Raw genomic sequence first — 22,500 nt, 5'->3', positions numbered from 1 at the left:
TTATTATTATTATTATTATTATTATAATGCATGCTGCAACCTTAGTTGGAAAACAGAATGATACAGGCCTAATGGAACAAATAAGGAAAAGGTGTAGGACTGAAAAAAAGTAATTGAGTAATAAATAATAAGAAATAAAAAAAGAAGATAAATGACAAAGTCAGAGAAATCAAATTAATGACAAACTTTTAATAGTGAAAATGATGCCTGTTGCTTGCAGGCACATGGATCACTTTCGGGAGCTTGTTGCCATCGTGCTTTTCTTGTGGTTCCACCTCCGTCCCTAATTAGTCTTGCATCTTGGATTTTAGTCACCGAAAAACACCTTCCTCGTGTCACAGTTACAGTTTGAGAGCAGTACAAAATCTCCCACTGATTTAAAGTGTGCCTCTGTGTAGACAGATAATGTTTATATAGTTTTTGGGAAATTGTTCTGATGAATCACTTTTGATTTTGTTGCCGTTTATGAATAAAACATGTTTTGAATTATTAACTCGTAGATTGCATTAATTTTAGTGTTTCACGTTGTAAAAATAGCCTTAAGAAAATAATTTTGATGTATTAATTTTAACCAAAGGGAATTTAACCCCGTAATTAAACAGAATTTATCTAAATTTTAGCGTTAAGTCTTATGCGAATTTAGGAAATCGACCAACTTACCTTGTGCGAACATCGTAATGATGGCCAGCAAGTCTGAAATTTAGGAAATAGCACGCAGGGTACAGTTCTATTGACTCGCTTTATAGTTTGAGGTGGACTGCTCCTCGGGAAACAGAATAAAAACAGGGAAATGTTTATTTTGATTTTGTCGGCTTCTAAAGAGGGCTGAAATAACCCAATGGAAAACTCTACACTTTTAGGCATACCGTTGATGGCAGCACGGTTTTAAGGAAAGTTTTCTTTTTTTTGTGACTGTGGAAAGGTTTTTTTCTGGGCGGGGACAGGCTTCCCTTTTTCTTCTGTAGTCTTAGGAAATAGAAAAGTGTGGTCGAAAAGGTTCTACTAGGGTGTTGGCTCTTTTAAAGCAATGCTCAGTTCCTCATTGGATGGGTCGATATCGTTCTCGGCTAGCACTCTGCTGGGCCCGCGTTCGAGTCTCCGGCCGGCCACTGAAGATTTAAAGGAATTTATTTCTGGTGATAGAAATTCATTTCTCGGTATAATGTGGTTCGGATCCCACAATAAGCTGTAGGTCCCGTTGCTAGGTAACCAATTGGTTCTTAGCCACGTAAAATAAATCTAATCCTTCGGGCCAGCCCTAGGAGAGATGTTAATTAGCTCAGTGGTCTGGTTAAACTAAGCTATACTTAACTTTAAAGCAATACTCGAGAAACATTGTGCTTTAGTTTCTTAGCACGAGAAACAGAATTCAAAATGAATTCGAGTCAGACGTACGAGAATCTACTTGTTTCGGCTGGAGATTGTTGCTCTTGTCATTTAAATGCTTTGTTGTAAGTCATAACATGCATCATAAAGAGGTCGCTGTTTCTGCTAATCCTTCCCCAGGGGATGTTGCTGTCACATCCGAGATCAAGGGACGAGATAGATTAATCATTCCGCAGCTACTAACCATTCTTGAGGTAGGAAGAGTTCAAGGGTTTGGACACTAATGTTGCCACTGACAATTCTGTCGTAGGGATTTTTTTTCATGGCAATGGGTGGAATTGGAAAAGGTTAAGACCATCTTCTATGTGGACTGGTCAGTAGATTATGCTGGTTCTAGTTCCTCATCGGGAGAGTCGGTAGAGTTCTCGACTAGCACTCTGCTACGCCTGAGTTTGAGCCTCCGACCGGCCAATGAAGAATTAGAGGGATTTATTTCTGGTGATAGAAATTCATTTCTCGGTATAATGTGGTTCGGACTCCACAATAAGCTGTAGGTCCCGTTGCTAGGTAACCAGTTGGTTTTTAGCCATGTAAAATAAATCTAATCCTTCGGGCCAGCCCTAGGAGAGCTGTTAATCAGCTCAGTGGTCTGGTATACTTAACTTATGCTGGTTCTGAAGAAGAGACTCATAATTCTTTGATTATGATTTTTTATTGCATTACTCTTACAAGCACCTATTCTGACCTTAAGTAAAAAAATCAAGATGTAAGAATGAAAGTGTATAAAAATTATATGAATAAATACGTAACTTTGTACTTAAAAGAGACTGGCACTTTTAGGCGTAAATAGACCGTTAAACTAGCAATTACCATCATCTACAACAACGCATTTAGTCTGGAACCAGGGAATGTTTGCGCGACCTGTTTTCACAATTAGAAGTAAAAAAAAAAAAAAAGTTATTTTCCTTAAGGCTCTCGAATGTTTCCGGCGTCGGCTTGAATGATGGGGCCAATTGCAACATTTTAATCGTTCCGTTGTTGAAACAAGGATAGAATTTTTGTTTTTAATTAGTTATTTCTCTCTCTCTCTCTCTCTCTCTCTCTCTCTCTCTCTCTCTCTCTCTCTCTCTCTCTCTCTCTCTCTCTCTCCTTGCTTTGTACATATTCATGTACACATACTTTGCAATACATATACATATACATATATATAATTGTATATATATATTATATATATATATATATTATGTATATACATACACACACACACACACATATATATATATATATATATATATATATATACTGTATATACTATTTCCATCTCTCTTGATTATTTACATTACATATTCATGGTATAGGGTTGCAGACCACATGCCAGTGACCATTTGGTGATCATCCCACATTAGTGAATAGTCTGTGATTGGCGCTGGCATAAGGTCTTTTTCGGTATTTAGGGACATTTCCATCCATCATAGGGTCCAAAGTCGTAAACTACACGTTTTTATGCCAAACGACACAGCACATTCGCATTCCAACCCGTTTGCATTAATTAGAGCAACAGTATCCAGATAAAACTTCTTAGGAACTTCGTGTTAGTAGTTACTTGAGGTGGTGTGTGTATATATATATATATATATATATATATATATATATATATATATGTATATGTATATATATATACAACAAACACACACGCATGTACATACAGTATATATATGTATGTCTATATAAATATATAATTTATATATACACACGTATACTGGACATTTATCGAATCCATTACGTAATAAAAACTGGTGGTCTTCAGCATCCTTTATATGATAACATACTGTAATTATTCGAGTATACGTATTTTTCGGAAAGCAGATACTCAGTAATGTTATTGCCACCAGATCTGAGTTTGAGAAGTGCAGTAATTCCTGTTGATGTAAATGGGGAGCACACTTCAAACATAATTTGAAATACCGGTCTATTTATACACAGGTATCAGAGAGAGAGAGAGAGAGAGAGAGAGAGAGAGAGAGAGAGAGAGAGAGAGAGAGAGAGAGAGAGAGAGAGAGAGCGTGCTTACATTTATGTATCCGAACATGAAACTGGAGGCGTTTCTTAATTTTAGTATCGTGGATTTGAATAGTTTGTATTCGATAAGAGCTAGCCATATTTATCAGAAGGGGTTAGATTGATATTTAATGTCTCATTGTCTTAGAATAAAAAATAGAATGGATATATATATATATATATATATATATATATATATATATATATATATATATATATATATATATATATATATATATGTATATGTATATATATATAAAATCAGAAGTAAATTTTTCCAAGAATAAAGGGAACTATAAGTGCAGGAAATTTGAGGAAAATGTTTGGACCATCGAGCAGCATACGTGAATGCTAGATGTCGGGGAGGGACATGAAGGAAGTCTTAATAACTGAATGTGAAAGGTAAACTTTCAAGAGAAAGACGCGAAAACGAAAACTTTTGATGTTTATGATCTGGGAATAGAGAGCTTTTGCTGTAATTGTAAGAAAATTGGGAACTAAGCCTATAAGGGCAAACGTGTACAGCTTCCAGGGGTAAAATACGTGACTTTATGGCTTATAGTATAAATGATAGTAATAATCCTTAGCGAATCATGGAAGAGAATTGGTTAGAACTCTTTACTAATGCATGGTAGAAAAATAACGTGACATGTTAACGTAGACACGAAATAGATTTGACTGAAAGTGTCAATTCCTGCAAGCCAGAAATCTTGAACTATGCCAGGACGAAATATGTCTTGACATTTCAACCTACGCATGCGAGAAATAGGGCCAGGAATATTAAATCTTTTAACAAGAAGTAGGAATGGAAAATGTAAACTATGAATGCGATAAACACGACCGGAAATTTTAACGTAGGCATGAAAGAAATATGGCAGAAAGTCTTGGCCTATATGGTGGAAATACGTCTATAGATTTTAACCTACTCATGCCAAGATATGTAGCTGCAAATATGTCTGTAAATTTTGACCTGTGCCTGAAAAAATATCACAGAACACTTTAATCTGTGTTTGTAAGGAGTATAAGAGGAAAGCTTCCCCTATGCATGCAAGAAATATAAGAAGCACTCTTAAGAATAGAACGACGCAATATCACTGAAAATTTAACTTTGGCTCGCAGATTGTATTTTTGGAAATCTTCAACTATGCATGGCGGAAATATGGCTGCTAAATTTATCCTAAGCTAACAAGAAACGCGACCTGAACTCTTAATGCAAGCGCGGCAGAATTATTTATGTTCTTGAGCTGTTCATTCGATATGCTGTATGTGAATAAACACACTAAGATACGAAATGAAAAGTTGATGGATATAATAACTAACGTATGCACGGAATATGAGTTGACTTGTTAACCCATAAGCAATCATTTTATACGTTTACGCTGCATTATCATCATTAATAATTTGAAAACTCGTCCCCTAACATTGTAGCGCCTTTCGGAAGTTTATAATTTAAATGATTCTTTTCTTCCCTCCATAACATAGAAGTGGACGTCATACATTTCGAATCTTTAGTTCATTTTTCATTCTTGAATTGTTGTGACGTCAGTGCATAAAAGCAGTAAATGACTTCATCAGTCATTGGCTTCGAGCTTATGACATTAATTCCCATTTTATTATTTGAAACCTTTCTCACCATTTTCTTCAAGGCTAATTTAAGCGTCCCCTTAACTTTCTAACATGCATATCCCAAAACTGCATATGTTTATAACTATTAAGCTACAAATATAACGTAATATCGAATTCTCGAAAGGCCTTTACATTGTGAATAACTTTCACCAAAGGAAAATTGTAATTGATAAGTGCAGCTGCCCTGCCAGAATTCGAACCTGTGCCTTGGGTTTGACAGTGATAGACAGTCGCCCTAATCCATTCGGCTTTCAAGAGAGATATAAGTTGATTTCGACTCTTTTGCACTTCTGTCGAATATTTGTTCTATACTTATATCGACATCGAACCATCTCACCCTTGTGGCTGATTTGTAAGTTTGGAAACTTTTTATGCTCACATGTATCACTTAATATTTGTAAGGATAATGCAATTTTTTTATACTCATATATTAGGCCACAAATATCACTCAGTGCCTGTAAGTATAAATAAATTTTCGTGTGTATAAGTGATAAAGCGTAATAATTAGCCACGTGTTGTAAACTTACCATTCATCTATCACGGTGGAGGTGGGTTGATTTCGATACTAAGTACGGATTCTGAATTCAGGCGGAATGTGTGCAGCAGAGTCGAAATCAACTTGCATACCTTTTGATAGCCGATTAGATTACCTTGAATAATGTATCTAAACTGCCCGGGGCGTATGCACTTATCATTTGTAATTCTCATTGAAACGTGATTTCCATGTTACGTGATATTTGTGTAGAGGTGACTATATATGTGTATGCATGTATATATGTATACACATACACATACATATATATATATATATGTATATGTATGTATTTATGTATATATGTATATATACACACAATTACATATACGATATAAAATAATTCTTGCAAAAATAAAAATCTGAATTTAACATTGCAGTCATTGTTAATTTTAAAGTTAATCTATGAAAATTGGAATTTGCGTATTTCGTTTTCTTCCATTGACAGTTTATAAGTTGACATCATATTTTTAGAGTTTTTAGTTCATGTTTCCTGCCCGAATTATTTTAAAGTCTGTGTATACTGTATGTATAATATACACTGTACATCATTCATTGGTCATTTTCAAGTTTACCTTGAAAATTCACATTGTCTTCATTCTATAAAACATTATTCTCTATTGTGTTCTGTCCTGATTTTAACTTTTTTTCTTTTTTTTTTCCATTCATATCAAAGATTTCATTCTATGTTTATTTCTTTTACAGGTTAATGTGTGAATTCATAATGCATATATACGATAGTTAGTAATTCCAATAAATTTATCAATACGTAACTTTACAAATAATATCCACGAACAGCTCAAGAATGTCGTATAAAATTCTTGCGTATTTACTTTACGATGTCTTGTTTTGTTTCACACACGCCCACGCACAAGTGTATATATATATATATATATATATATATATATATATATATATATATATATATGTATGTGTGTGTGTGTGTGTGTGTGTGTGTGTGCATTTGTGTGTGCGCTTGAGATTCCCATCAACTAAAATTGGCAAATAGATGTAATTTTACTTGTGCACACAGACATTTATATATATATATATATATATATATATATATATATATATATATATATATATATATATATATATATATATATATCGTATTTGTGTGTGTGCTTAAGGGTTTCCATCAACTAAATTAGTAAATAGATATAATTTGATTTATACACACATTTATATATATATATATATATATATATATATATATATATATATATATATATATATATATATATATATATATATATATCTTTCATCCATTGACATATTTCCCTTGTAGAATGAGTGGCACAAAAAGGGTATACCGAGCCTGCCAGTTCTCAGAAACTATATACATTTAAAGGGCGACGTTCCGAGATCCATGGCCTTTTCTTGACCCCAGCCAATGCTGGTAGGCTACACATTCACAGCTGAAGTGATTAGTGGAAGGTAGGCCAGATATCGAACCACATACCTTGCTAAAACAAGTTTTTGCATTCAGTACTCCATTCCATTAAAAGAGTGCAACCTCAGATGAGAGGGGATTGTCTGTGCCTACTCTGTTAAGTTTTAGTCAGTGTATCAGGGATGAGTTCCCCGTACTAAACTTCCAGAACCATTTAACTAGCCTCTTTTCAAGAAGCAGCTCTGTTATCGTTTAATGGGTGACTTCTACTGGTACAATGTTCATGGTGGGCTATGCTTATTTTGGACAGCCTCATTTTCTCGGTCTGAACACACACACACTGCACTACAACTACCAAACACACACCACACTACAACTACCATGCCATTGGATTTCGCTCGCAATCCTGTCATATCCTGACTCCTTCCCATACTGCACTCTATCTTTTGTCTCTCCTCCATTGTCATTAGTTACTTCCACAGTCATTCTCAGATCTAAATCACTTTGTCCACTGTTGTATCATTTGCACCTGCCTGTCTTGTATCTTCAGTTTTCAACATCTCTTCAAAATACTTCATTCGGTGAAGAGGACTGCATCACCTTCAAGAAGCACCTGTCCACTTGCTCTCCTAAAATTGACTGGCTAAAATGAACACTTGTGTATTTAAGTGCCACATTTATCTTTCACTTTATCCTTGGATCCTTCATTCATCCAGATTATTCTATTTTTGCCTTGACATTTCATCAAATCAATCTTTTCCTTCAGTTAAACCTTTTCATTTCTCAATTCTGGTATGAAGTTTCGCGGTTCCTTTATCATGTGCGCCTATATGTCTAAATCTGTCTGTTAACATGGTCTGTTGTAGTTTTCTGTAAAAGAAAAGTAATGAGATGGCTATTTGTCCGTCCGTCTGCACTTTTCCTTTCCGCCCTCAGATCTTAAAAACTACTAAGGCTAGAGGGCTGCAAATTGGTATGTTGATCATCCGTCCTCCAATCATCAAACATACCAGATTGCAGCCATCTAGCCTCAGTAGCTTTGATTTTATGTAAAGTTAAAGTCAGCCATGATCATGCGTCTGGGATCGCTATAGGTGTCAACAGCACAGGCCACCACCGGGCAGTGGTTGAAAGTTTCATGAGCCGCGGCTGAGAGCTTCATGGGCCGTGGCTGAGAGTTTCATACAGCGTTATACGCTGTACAGAAAACTCTTTTTCGGCGCGTTTTTTACTTGTTTTAATTTGTAGACTATCTGCAACTCCTAATAAGTAACTTGAATCCCAGCCCATTTTCTTTCTTTTTTCGTTGACTCGACTCTCACTTCTTTTTTGTGAAATCACACGTTTTGAATATTTTTATAGCTGTTACAAGCCCTTTCTTTCCAACTTTAACCTTTGTTCCATTTGTACTCGTGCCGCAATCTGGATACGATTAGAAATACCACTCGGCTTACTCTTCGATCTTATCTGTACGTGTGAATAATCTTAGTCATACGAAGGAATGATTTTGTGTAGTGTGTGTGTGTGTGTGTTTAGTAGCAGCATTGTTTTAAAGTAGAACTATAATTTTGAGCAGCAAATTAGCGGAAATCTTAATCATTAGACGACGAAGGTGCTAGAAATGCAACCGACCTAGTTTTTAATTGTTTTTTCCTCCCACGATCTTCTTCAAATGATGGAATGAATATCCGTACCAGTGATGACCCTGTATCTGTTTACTTCCCATTTCGCCATATATGGGACAGTGTTGACAAGAAAGAACTGTTCCATTCGATGCCACTAGATGATACAACGTGGACAAATGTGTCAGGTACATTGGTAGAATTGCCATGCTGTAAATAGAGATAGGAGGATAATGGCGATTCCTGGCTTTTACTAGACTCTCCCTACTTCAGCTGTTTTCCACAATTCTTTTAGCACCAATTTTTAAAAGCTAGGTCCTGTTATCGTACACAGCAGAGGCCCAAATCTGTTAATTTTCCTGTTAAATATAGGCAAATATTGAAGGGTTGCAATATGTACCTCTGGGTTTACATACAAGAGGATCTTTGTGGAAATGGCTTTGGTGCTCATAAGCAAGAGACAAAGGAATACAAGTTCGTGCTTTTTCTTAATCAAATGTATTCACAAAGGATATGATCCTCTTTCTCGTGTAAGACATTTACAGAGTTAGTGATTAAAGTAGCCTTTCCCTTGTAAAAATGCTTTACCCGGCCACAGAAATAATAATGCGCCACCACACTTCATTGATTTTCTAAATAATAATCGAGATTTTACTGTAGAGAGCCCCACCGTGCAACCAAAAAGGTAACAGTGTAACATACTACCATTGCCTAGGCAGTGTTAAAAGAGTTTACTTAAAAGGGTTTGAAACTGAGGGCTAAGTAATCGCCCACACCAACAAACTTTCCACCTAAACATTTTTCGTAAATCGTTTGCCATTTGTTCTCTGCTACGCTCGCGAGCAATGTTTGCAGACTGTGATCAATGGTCACTTACTTTTAAGAGCATTGATTTCAAACTATTTGAAACCCCTCTTGCAAGCAAGTTCGTTAAGGTTAGGGAGTGCTAAAAATCTTCAGGCATGAACTATCGCTCTTCCCCGCCCCGTCCCCTTCTCTCTCTCTCTCTCTCTCTCTCTCTCTCTCTCTCTCACACACTCTCACACACACACACACACACACACACACACACACACACACACACACACACACTTGGGTATCTTTACAGAGGGTAGGCGAACCAAAAGTATATATAGACACACAATATACCGTGGCTTTATAAATTAGTCCAATGCTAGATTTAAGATTGAATGACATGGCATTGTTGCTTGTGCTTAATAGTGCCTGGCATGCGTCAGAGGTCATGAAAAAGCATTGTTGTCCTATTTTAAGCTCCAGCATTACTGCACCTTCAATGGATGATCTGTATGCTTTTATCTATTGACAGGAAAACATGTCTGTCTGTAGTTGTTGGGTCAACCCAGGTGCCCGCTTGTGACCTACATGAGTATTCTCAGACCTTGGCTGTGTCACGAGTTTTGTGCCAAAGCCATCCACGGTCATTTTGTAATTTCCTCTCTTCAAGGACTTTCATAAGCTTGAGTTCATTTTCTTCGTTTACCTATTTTGTTTGAGTATATGAATATTCATAGATGTAATTTACAAATTTTGCGTATCAGTTTTTCTCGTCTCCTGTTCTTTGATCTTGACGTTTCCACTTTAAATGGTAAATGTATTTGTGAAAGTTAGAATGGCATTTGCAAGGCGTGAAGTCTACTTGAATTGCAAACGCATCGTGAATAATAATGGATGCATATTTTCTTATGGTATGCTTTTTATACAGTATTTTTTCCCGTATTCATCATAATTTCCAAAATGTTTCCCGACAGTTAATTATGTTTGCATTAAATTCCTGTACGGGAAAGCCTTACAACGCCGCACCCCATAGGGAAACCTTTAAAACTCCCAACAGAATAATTAGTCAAGTAGATTTGAATCCAACTCGCACAGAATGATTTTTGGGGTTCCACCTCTGGTGCGTTTTACCCGATGAAATTTGAGTAAGCCGTGTTGATTAAGTCTCAGTCAGATAATCTGATTATCTCTCTGTAACTTGAGTTGATTGCTTTTAAAAATATCGGCATTCGATGAGGGTTCGATGCCTTGGCGTGATTGGGTGTCTGAAGGCTTTGTTGATTAGGGGTCATAAGGTTACCCTGATTATGATTCGGCTAAGGTACAGAGATTATAGTCACAAAGCAGGACTTTAGAAAACGATTATTTCATTCTGTGTATTTGAGTTGGTAATTTAAGTGTGACTTCTCTACGTCTTTAATTACCATTTAAAATGAAATGACTAGTGGAAACACTTTTGAAAATTTAAATGACAGTTTCTGTTAGCACCATTGTATTTTAGGGAAGGAGCACGGCAAATGAAGTCGAAGTATTAGTTCTGAAAGTCGAGAAATGCATTAGCAAAAAATAATTGTACCTGGAGGTATATCTCTAGAAAGAATAATATATATATATATATATATATATATATATATATATATATATATATATTTATATATATATATATATTATATATATTTATTTATTATATATATATTATATATATATATATTTATATGTATATATACATTGTATATATATATATATATTTTATATATATATATATATATATATATATATATATGTGTGTGTGTGTGTGTGTGTGTGTGAGTGAGTATATATATTATATAATTATATATATATATATTTATATATATATATATATATATATATATATATATATATATATATATATATATATATATATATATATATTATATATATAGATGGATATATATATATATATATATATATATATATATATATATATGTAATATATATATATATATATATATATATATATATATATATATATATATATATATATATATGTAATATATATATATCCAGTTTATATATATATATATATATCATAGTTACAAAATTAAAAGGACATTTAATAGTTAAAATATATATAAAAAAACTTAAAATAGAAAATATGAAATTAAACAATCACATATTATTTACACATTAAAGAACCAATAAAAGAAAATAAAATATAACAAAAATATAATATATAAATATAAATTAAAAGGAGAGCAGAAGGCGCACCTCTCAGGATGAAAGAGGAAAACACTAAAAGAAAACAGCATAAAAACAGGAGGAGGAGGCGCACAAATATAAACAAACAATCGCATCATGCTATGAACAGGGGAACAGCCGATGATTGGCAATTTAACGTTGGTACTTTTCTTTTGATGTTAAGACTTTTTCAAGAGAACAGTTCTCAGGTTCCAGCTTGGCTAATTATTCTGAAGTTCTGTATTTTATTGGTGTCTTCAAGGGATCTTATATTTGAAGGTTCATGATTAGACAATTGAAGTAGAAACATGAGAACCTGACCTTGAGGAGACGTGTTACCAACGTAATTTTCCGGGCACTTATATTACGACGCCCGACGTCATTTAATGTTGAGGGCAAAGAACCAGTGGTTTTAGGATTTTTGGTATTAGTTTAATGTTTGAATAATTCTTTAGAAAACTCCTTGGCAAAATTTTTGATTGTTAGGTAAAAACAGAAGCTTGCATATATAGTAAGTTTAGGTACATTACATTTAGGCATTAAGGGTGCAAGTTTTTTATCAAGAACTTTCCTAATAACCTTAAGTACTAGACGGGCAGGGAAACAGTTGTTATGAAAGTACTGCTTAAGAAAGAGAATTTCAGAATGAAAAGAAAGCCAGTTAGAAGTTAGAGATAGAGCCCGATGTACTAAGGTATGAACAGAGTTAATTTTAAAATTAATAAAACAAGAACTATAAAAATTGGAGCCGAGTCCTGTGAATGTAATTTTCCTAAAAATAGTCGTTTTAAAATTATCATTATCTTTAGTAACTAAAACATCAAGGAAAGCCAACTTACCGTCTTGTTCCTTTTCAATAGTAAAATTAATATTATTGTGAAAGTTGTTGGCTAGGTTTAAAAATCTATCAGCATCACACTCATTTTCAGTAGAACGAATGTGTTGTCTATGTACCTGGCGTAAAAAATAAGGGGCAGAAAGACAAGGGCACTCCTCCATTTTGTGCTCCTCCAGGGAGCACATGAAAATATTAGCAAGGTGGGGCCGAGAGGAGACCCCATCGCCATCCCATCGATCTGTTTAAAAGTTGGTTTGAAAACAAATGCCGTGTCCAGCACGGCTAACTCTAAGAGTGTTTTAAAAGATTCATAATTAAAATTACAATACATAAAATCACGAGTGGGGAACAATTTGGTTAAAATAAGATCAATGGTCTCCCTCACAGGAACGTTAGTGAAGAGGGATTCAACATCTAAACTGACCATATACAAATCTGAATCTTGTGAGAGGACCTTCGTTTTAAAATCTTCGGAGTTTCTTAAGGTATATTCATTTCGCTTCAACGGCTCCAATAAAGGTACCAGAAACTTAGCAAGCTTGTAGTTGGGACTATTGTAGGAGGCTAGGATAGGGCGAAGGGGAACCCCTTGTTTGTGGATCTTAGGCAGGCCGTACAGGATACCAAATGAGGATCCGCTGGAAAAAGAACATCATAAATTTTCTCACCGATTATACCTTGGGTTTTGAGAGACCGTAAAAACCTATTAATCCTATCTGCTATCCGGTAAATTTCTTGGTAGTTGGGTTGTCCAATTTTAGTGAATTTGGTGGGATCATCGAGTATACTGTTCATTTTATTTAAATGGTCCGTTTTATCATGCGACCTTAACTGAATGCTGTTTAGGAAATATATTTTCATTTGATAATGAGATTTTAACGACGCACATTTACTACTTGAAGTGATCAAGAGATTAGAGAGAAAGTTGAATATTCTAAGATTTCTGTTCACAAACAACAATTTAATTTCAGTCCATGTTCAAGAGGCCTGAATCAATTGGATATTACCAAAAAAGTTGGGTGAATGTATAAGTGATGGTTTAAGGAATGGTGCAGAAATAGAAATACTATTCTAATTAGGCATTTGGAAATAGGTAGAAGGCACTATATTACCAAAAAAGTTGGGTGAATGCATAAGTGATGGTTTAAGGGATGGTGCAGAAATAGAAATACTATTCTAATTAGGCATTTGGAAATAGGTAGAAGGCACTGGAATTTCCAAAAAGTGAATGCGAATAAATTTGGAATGAGAATGTACAATATTCATAGATCAAATTCTGACGGAAGTGCTAGTTTAATCGGTTACTTTGTTTAAATAATATTTCTTTAATTTAGTAAGATATTGGTGCGTTTTGGTTATTCCTGTTATATTGCCTGAAATTATATTGCTAAACTCTCCGAACTCAGTTTCAGTCAGGAAGACTGTAAAGAAATTATTATTAAGTAATCATCTGTCCTTTAGGTATGATAAAGTATAATAAGATACTACACTTCATAAAGGTCCAGAAAATGACAATTTAACACCAGGAGAGAGAGAGAGAGAGAGAGAGAGAGAGAGAGAGAACTGGCGTTGTATTCTATACTATGACAATTGCGATTATAAAGGAAAACGCACTAGCAACATCTGATGATGGTCATGCAGTGACACATATGACGCCATTTGAGAAATAATGGTGATCCACACGAAACTGCCGCCCAATTGGTGACAGTGGGTGGGGTTGCAGTGAGTGTGTGTGTGTGTCGGCGGCTGGGGGGGAGGGGGGGGCAGGTTTAAAGTAATCGTATAACCAAGGAACCTAATTCGAAATGAGGTATGGGTAATCTTGTACGAGAGGCAATAGACTTTATCCTTCTCATGGTCAGGTCGGCAACGTGACCTCGTCGTGATTATGGTGACGCGGGTTCGTTTCCTGCTAACGGACCGCTTCATATTTCGTGCACTTGGATCTTAAGGCTTTGTAGTGACAAGCATATATGTTACGCAGAAAGATTTATAACTTGCATAAAAATACAGTGATGAAAAAACTCATCACGATATCACAGTGAACAAAAACGAAGTTATTCAAGCTCAAGTAAACGAAAGGTAGGCTACTCCAGTTTCAGAGTAATGAAATGATTTAACCATCGTCGACGTATTATGGTTAGCTGGAGGAGTGCGATGGTGGATATCCTCCCTCTCTCAAAAAGTACTTTATTTTTCGCCTTTATCCCAAGTTCCATTACATTTAGGCGCAAGCTCGTAATGGTAAAATGTTAGAGCACTTTTATGCTCTGTTACAATGAACGACTGGTGCCATTGTTCACATCGGCAAAGGGTCATAAGCGTGAACGGCCGTCACATTATATGCCACGAGATTGGATTACTATTATTTTTCATAGCCGGGAAAATTCCCGTTTTCATGAGAATAGATTTTTATGAAGTCGTGGATTTGTTCCATGTTTCACTTTTATTTATTCCACCTCTGTTATGTTTTATATTGTTATTTTCTCTCGGACTTCGAAAGTAAACACACACTCTCATTACTTCCGTCAGTAAACCTTTTTATATTGACGCTGTAAAATTTGTTCAATAAATAATTTTACTTTTTCTGCATTTGTTATACAGTCATCCATCTGCTAAACATATTTCAGATTTTGTGCCATCGTGCTAATTGTTGTTCTGGGAAGGTGTTGTACCATTCTGGGTATAACTTCTTGTAATTTGTACTAGTATTTGCCTGGTCTTAATTATATGGCGGAGGAAATCTAACATTTTGTGTATTGAAAAATACCGTTATTTAAATTGTTTGTGTTTTTGCCTTACTTTTGTTAAGTGAACTTGGGTACATATATCAGTGTTGTTGCCAAGCCATCAGTAGGCATAAGCCGTGCTTGTGAAGATTTTATCATGTGTAAGACAGATATCTGTTCATACCTGTTTCGAGCTATTTATTTATGGCAGCCTACCTGCAGGTAACAGGGAGGGGGGGAGGGAGGGTTTTGCATCTGAATTAGCCTGGGTAGGTCTGGGGTCTGTGTTGTCTACTCATTATTCTCTAATGATGTCAGTGAAGGGTTGCTGAAGCGGGGAAGTCTTCGTTACACATTGTTTTCCCTAAGTGAAGCGATGGTATGAGGTCATTAGCTGTAATCGCTTGTTACCCCCATCATCTTCATTAATGCCTTAATCATTGCTCACAGCTGCATCATAATTATCATCCGTTGTAGCTAATGGCCAGTTTTGAGATGCAGCGTAGATCCAACTGCTCTTCAGAGCAGAGTAACTATCTACTCTTTCAGTAAAAATATTCTAGAGGGATGATGGAAAAGGAAATAAAAAGGAAAACTTATAACCTTCTAACACCAACATCATTTCCCTAGGTCAAAAGAGAGAAATGAAATCTAAAATGTGGTAAAAAATTCAAAGAATTTTTTTTATGCATCGTCTGAAGAAAAATTTCATGCCTCCTCGAATTGATAAAGCCCACATCCATAACGGCACGTTAAACCCGCCCAAAAAATGTTCACTCAGAAGGGAACGGAAGGTCTTGTCGCTATTACAAAATTCTTATTTCGTTTACAGAACTGTTGAAGGTTTTCTGGGAAAGGACTAGGCACTTACCAATTAAAATATATGTATAATCGATTGCAAATGATAAATATGTATTAGTGAAATTTTATAATATATAGAAAAGTTATACCATCACCTTATGAAACCTAAACACCTATATTTAGTGCAACTAAATATAGCATTTGAGATAATTCAGCACCCAAAGGTTTAAGTACTTACTCTAGTCTGTTAAGAAAATTCTAATTTAGATTACATATATATGATATATAGCTATGTATATATGTATATAAATATATATATATATATATATATATATATATATATATATATATATATATATATATATATATATATATAGTATATATATATATATATATATATATATATATATATATATATATTTATATATATATATGTATATATATAAATATAGAAATGTGTATATATACATACATATAAAAGTATATATGTATGTATGTATGTATATATATATATATATATATATATATATATATATATATATATATATAAATATAAACACACTAACTTTCCAGTTACTGGACCCCTAGCATCACTTTGTGGTCCATGGATGCTCCAGTGCCATCTGATATTATTAGTGGTCACCTATCCAAGTAATTTCCAGACCTAATGTAACATAACTTCGTTGACAGGACGACCATCATTGCAGCAAACGTATTTATTCCGATGCATACACTAACCGAGATGCATATGTATCAACATATCAGCATAAACCCCTTCATACGACACGCACAAATAATCATAAACAGTGAGACGCAGATACGTATTTCTAAACTATTAAAACCTTGAAAATGGTCTATCATCTTGGCTTCATTTGCTGGGCATGTTATGGGAATTTGAAAGGGGAGTTGAATAAATGTCATTCAATCCCTGCTTCTCGTCCATCAAAGGCGAAGCTGCCGCCGTCCCTCTCGTGATCATCGTGAGGTCTCCTTTGGTCTTAATGAGATTTTATTCGCTCGGACAAACTCCTCTTGGATTTGGATTCTGTCATGTTGATGGATCCATCTCCCTAGTTACCCTCTAGTATTTGGTGAGGTCCGCTCTCTCTATCTTGGATACCGTTCCAGACTGAATGCGCGTCTGTTATTCAATTTGTAATTTTGAATCGGTATTACGATAATGATGCTTCGTTTTCGTTACTAGCCTTTTCGTTGTTGCCACCAATCCCCGTTCCTATACTTTTAACTTTGTACTGAAATGTACTGAAACGTACGTAATTTGAATGCACTGAAGATGTCTGATTATACGATTACAAGGAAGCGTCTGTATTTATAGCTTCATCAGTGTCATTTTTCATCCCTAAAACTAATGCTCCTTCCCAGTTGCAACAATCTATTTACATAGAAATTAATATACAGTTCCAGTACACTGAGCTCGTAAAAAGTCTTCATTGGTTCTCCTGTATTTATTCATCATAGTTATAAATGCCGAAAATAAGAAAATAATGAACTCTAGGCATTGCTAAAGGGCGTTTGCAACGTCACTTCGGCCCCTAGCTGCACCCGCGTTTTAGCCTTTTACTCCACCTCCTAACTCCTCTCCTTTTCTTTAGTCTTGCTGTGCAGCCCCTTTATTACTTCTTAGTACAGTTGTGGGGTTTTCCCCCAGTTACACCTTTCAATCCTTGTAATTCATATCCTTTATATTCTGGATCGCTGTAATCTTGTTGTTCAACCAATGCATCTTCCTACTTTGACTGTCGTAAGCTCTGAATAGCCGAAAGTGACCAGTGCTTGGCTTGGAAAGTCTAAACTTCATGTCATAAATTTTTGAACTCTGAGTCCATTAACACGCATCATTTAGGGACTGAGCTTCATTTGGGCAGATTTGCTTGTCTTTTATTCTCCACCGTACAGAAAAACATGGAATCGCATTGGATTCTCTTTATTCATTGTTTTTGCAATCCCTATGCGAGTTACTGAACCTTCGAAATTCATCAACGGTATTTTGATGCGTTAGTGTGCATTTGATAAACTTGCGTGTAATCTTTAATGTAATTCATAAATTAAGAACTGTCGTTTCGAGACTATCAGCTTCATGTTAGGATAAATATTTTGACAGACTTTGCTCTGTTATTAAGCATTACTTTTACGATTCTTGATCTGTCTGCCTGCCAACAACATGTCATTAACTCGATTATCTGAGTGTAATCTGTACTGTCTTCTTTATAAAATAGCTTAACTGAAAACAGGTGTTTTAGAGATGGTGTTATTGTTAAAGGAAAATATTACTATACATGGTTAAGACAAACTTTCAGTTCATCTCTAGAATTCTCAGTACTAATGCTGTCCCAACATTTTGTTCATCTTCCTTCCTGTTTCATTAAGTTCAGCATCTTGGTTCGTTATAGTCCAATGTTGTTCTAATTATGATTGTCATTCATTGGATGATAAACAAATCAATAATTTTAGTTCTAAGCTTATTTTGTGCTTCACCTCTTGCTGCTTCGTCCACAGTAAAGAAAAATTTAATAGTTTCGAGTTAACTAATACTCATAAGAAAAGTTCCTCGTTGGACGAGTCGGTGGAGTTCTCGGGTAGCACTCTGCTGGGCCCGCGTTCGAGTCTTCGGCCGGCCAGTGAAGAATTAGAGGAGTTTATTTCTGGTGATAGAAATTAATTTCTCGCTATAATGTGGTTCGGATTCCACCATAAACTGTAGGTCCCGTTGCTAGGTAACCATTTGGTTCATAGCCACGTAAAATAAGTCCAATCCTTCGGGCCAGCCCTAGGAGAGCTGTTAATCAGCTCAGTGGTCTGGTTAAACTAAGGTATACTTAACTTCATAAGAAAACATTACTTCCATTATTAGTATTTTACCTTTTGGGACAAGATTGTTACCTTTAAATTTTGTTTTGAATGGCATCAGTCTTGAGTTTACTAAGAAATAATTTACCTAGAATGATACTAGGATTTCGGTAACATAGCTGTTGTGCTATTCCAATATTAATGGTCTTTGTCCTTCGCGGTTCGAAAATATTTTATAAGTTGCGTCCACACTACGGTAGACCAAGTCATAAAGTCACGGCCACAATTTATCCCTTTCATACCACAAACAAGTTTAGAATAAGTCAAACGACCGTGAGCGGAGAAGGAACCTTTGGCCAACACTAAATAATCCCATATATGAAGCATTGGGTAGAACTTCCAATAAGTCATTAACCTCTGCTGAACTTGTTCGTGATGCCTACGCGATAAGTTACCGATGTGTGTTATTGTAGTTTGGGCGTACCGATACACTCTTGTAACAATATACGTCGATTTTAATGTGAATGGCAGTTCCTATGAATTTGATATTCATTTAATTAAAGACCTTTCTTATTTTTATGTCTCCTATTTGCAGCGTATAGGTCCAGTTTTGAGATGGTATGTAGGTTAGTCTGTGTTCCAGATGTGGAGATAGAAATACTTCCATTATACTGTGAGCAAAGACGGAAGAAGAGAAATTCATCACCCCTCTGAGCCCTAATCATAACGAATGATCGTGAGGAAGATTGCTTAGGCGTATTCATTTGGTGTTATTCAATCTGAACTATTAATTATGGGCGAAATTTGATGGTGATTAAACACCAATTATGAGTGATTGAGTGTCGTTACGGCGGAGAAAAACCCAGCCAGCGCTTCCTAAGGGAGGGAAAAATGGTCTCTGGTGAATCATTAATGAGAAATTTAGGATAGTTTTACGTCGCTTATCAGAATTTTGTTCTGCGTTTTTGACATCACGGAGATCGGAAAACTTTTGCTTTAAAAGTTTGGGGTCTTATCTTTTCCTCGTTTCGAAATGTATGAGTGGATGTGTGGATGTATGTATGTACGTTTAAAGCAGGTCCTTGTAATTAAATTTCGGCGTTTCATGCTTTCAAAACAAGTTTCGAATTCATTTTGTTTGTCGTGTACGTTGATAAGCATTGGCGATGTGGCTTCAGTTACTTTTTGATAAATTTGTTAAAGCCAGTAATGAACCTCACGGACTACTTTGCAATATGTTAAGTTTGGAAGAATATATGACTGCTTCCACTGCACATTTTAAATGGAACCCATGCGATCAGTATTACTGAGGACAAGTTCTTCTGCCTTCACTTGTTTCTGCTCTTCCCCCTCCTCCCCCCTCCTCCCCATAACCCTACCCCCATCCCTCCCCTACTCCTCCTCCTCCTCCTCCTCCTCTCATCATCATCATCATCATCATCATTATCATTTTCATCATTCTCCATATTACTACGATTTATGAACATACACAGTACACAGTGAAGTTAAGGGCACACTCGACAAACGAAATAATCCCTTAATTTGTTATGGAGATTCTTGATCATCAGATATTATCACCGCCCTACTGATAACCACGTTAATGGGAAAAGGGCGAAATCATGCTGACAGCTGAGGGTAATTATATTATTTTAGCAAAAAAATCTATCATGGTGCGGAATTATTTTTAATACTGTAAACAAATTTCTTTGCAGTAAAGTCATGTGTGTCTGACAACATTTCGAGTAATTCTTTCACGACAGACAGCCTCAACATCGCACGTAATATTTTGACGATTTTCAGAAAATGCAAAAGTAAATAATCAGTATATTCCTTGGAGGCATGGGCAAAAAACCGCACGTTGATATCTAAGTTACTACTGGTAACGCAAACGTTATCACATTCGTAATTTCTAACTGTTTCGTGTAAATAGAAAATATCGAACCCTTTATGCTGAAGATAGTATGATTATATCCGTGCTGATAATTCCCTCAGTGGTAAACAGGTGTAGTTGTTCAACACTGATCTCTGGCACAGAATATCGAACTGTTTTTGGGGATTTCATTGACTTATATAAGACTGCTGTAGGCAAATACTACCCTGGTAGAGAAATTATCTTTCTGAAAGGGTGCGTCCACACTGCAGTAAAACTTGTCATAAAAACACGAGAGATCTTTATAGCATATATATATATATATATATATATATATATATATATATATATATATATATATATATATATATATATATATATATATGATATAAAATGCTAAAAAATACAGAAAGTTAATGCTATATTTCAGAGACCAACTGTCTCTCTCTTCAGCCAGGTAATGAATGAGCAGATTTACAGAAAAGCAGTATTTACGAGTATACCAAGAGATCCAGAGGTCAGCCGTTACGTCACTCCAGTTGACAATTTCTCTTTAATCTTCTTAGTCGCTGGTTGGAGGAAGATTTTATTTATAATATCTTGGGCCCAGGCTCCTTTAGAGAGGTTCATCGTATTTCTTTGTTTAATCAAAGCTGATTCTACCATCTGGCTTTTGAACTGACAATTGCTGCTATAAATTATTTATGTGACAAATTCCAGTTTATTCTGTGATTATGGTTATTTATGTGGTTAAAAATAGCTGAGGTCTGTTGCCCCTACCGTTTATGTTGTATTAATCTCTTGGGGAGGGATTTACTGTAAAAACGATATAAGATTGATCACAGTCGAGGCAAGGGATTTCGTATACTCCTGTGTCTTTGGGGACTGGCTTTCGTTGGACATTAATCGGGGATTTGGCTAAGGTATTTGGGTAGGTAAAAACATTAACTTTCTACATTTTAGCATTTTTATGGGTTCCTTGTATTAGATGGAATTCTGTTATAACAGAATATATATATATATATATTTATATATATATATATATATATATATATATATATATATATATATATATATATATATATATATATATATATATATTTTGTTCTGTACATTAGTACAATTACTAACAGGTCCTCATTCAAACTGGATGGTATCTAGTGGAGATATTTATTCAAAAATGTCAGAAGCTTCCTAGGACAAACAGTCCCCATTCTCAAGTATCCATACAATGACCAAACACATAGTCCAGCTGTATTTATATCTATGTGCTGAGTTCATTAATCCTATAATTACCCTCACCTTCCTATGTGACACCCCCTCGTGGTCTTGGTCTTTCTCTGCGGAATCTTCATCCAGTTGTGCGTGTCCCTTGCGTCCTCTTGCCTTTTGCTCTTGTTTCCTTGCTACTGTGGAGGTACAGTTTTTCTTGATATGCTGTCTTCAAAGCCGTTTTTGTTATTCCCTGCTATTGTGTTGTTAGCGCGTGTTATGAAGGCGTTCTCTACAACCAGTCTGGCCGTTTTGTTGGTGTTCCTGCATAAAAATTCATATTTTCCCAGTCTGTTTTGTGGTCTTTTTCCCAACAATGTGTGGCAACTGCCAATGTCTGATTATAATGTCCTATGTTCTGTATGAGTTATTTGCTTTGCTCTTTGCAGTATTTGCTGGTTTCGCCATAGCACCCATCTTCACAGTCTAGACACGCTGCCACATATACCCCCCTCTTATCTCTCCCCACTCTACCGACTTTTTGTTTCTAACTGTTTTGTTCCTGATGGTGTTTTTGTAACTGCCTATCAATTTGAAATATCTAGCTTCCTGTTGATGGGTGTGATAGTGTTGTTGTCCGGGACTATAATTATTTTCTTCCCTACCA

General features: G+C 35.4%; 1 protein-coding gene across 10 annotated transcripts in view; it reads left to right on the top strand.

Moving 5' to 3' along the window:
• Window positions 1-22,500, top strand: part of LOC136851902 (uncharacterized) — a 633,848-nt gene that overhangs the window by 5,030 nt on the left and 606,318 nt on the right. The window lies entirely within an intron of this gene.

Source organism: Macrobrachium rosenbergii, chromosome 24 (genome assembly GCF_040412425.1).
Source record: "Macrobrachium rosenbergii isolate ZJJX-2024 chromosome 24, ASM4041242v1, whole genome shotgun sequence".
Lineage (NCBI taxonomy): Eukaryota > Metazoa > Arthropoda > Malacostraca > Decapoda > Palaemonidae > Macrobrachium > Macrobrachium rosenbergii.
This window is presented reverse-complemented; position numbering and strand designations above follow the sequence as displayed.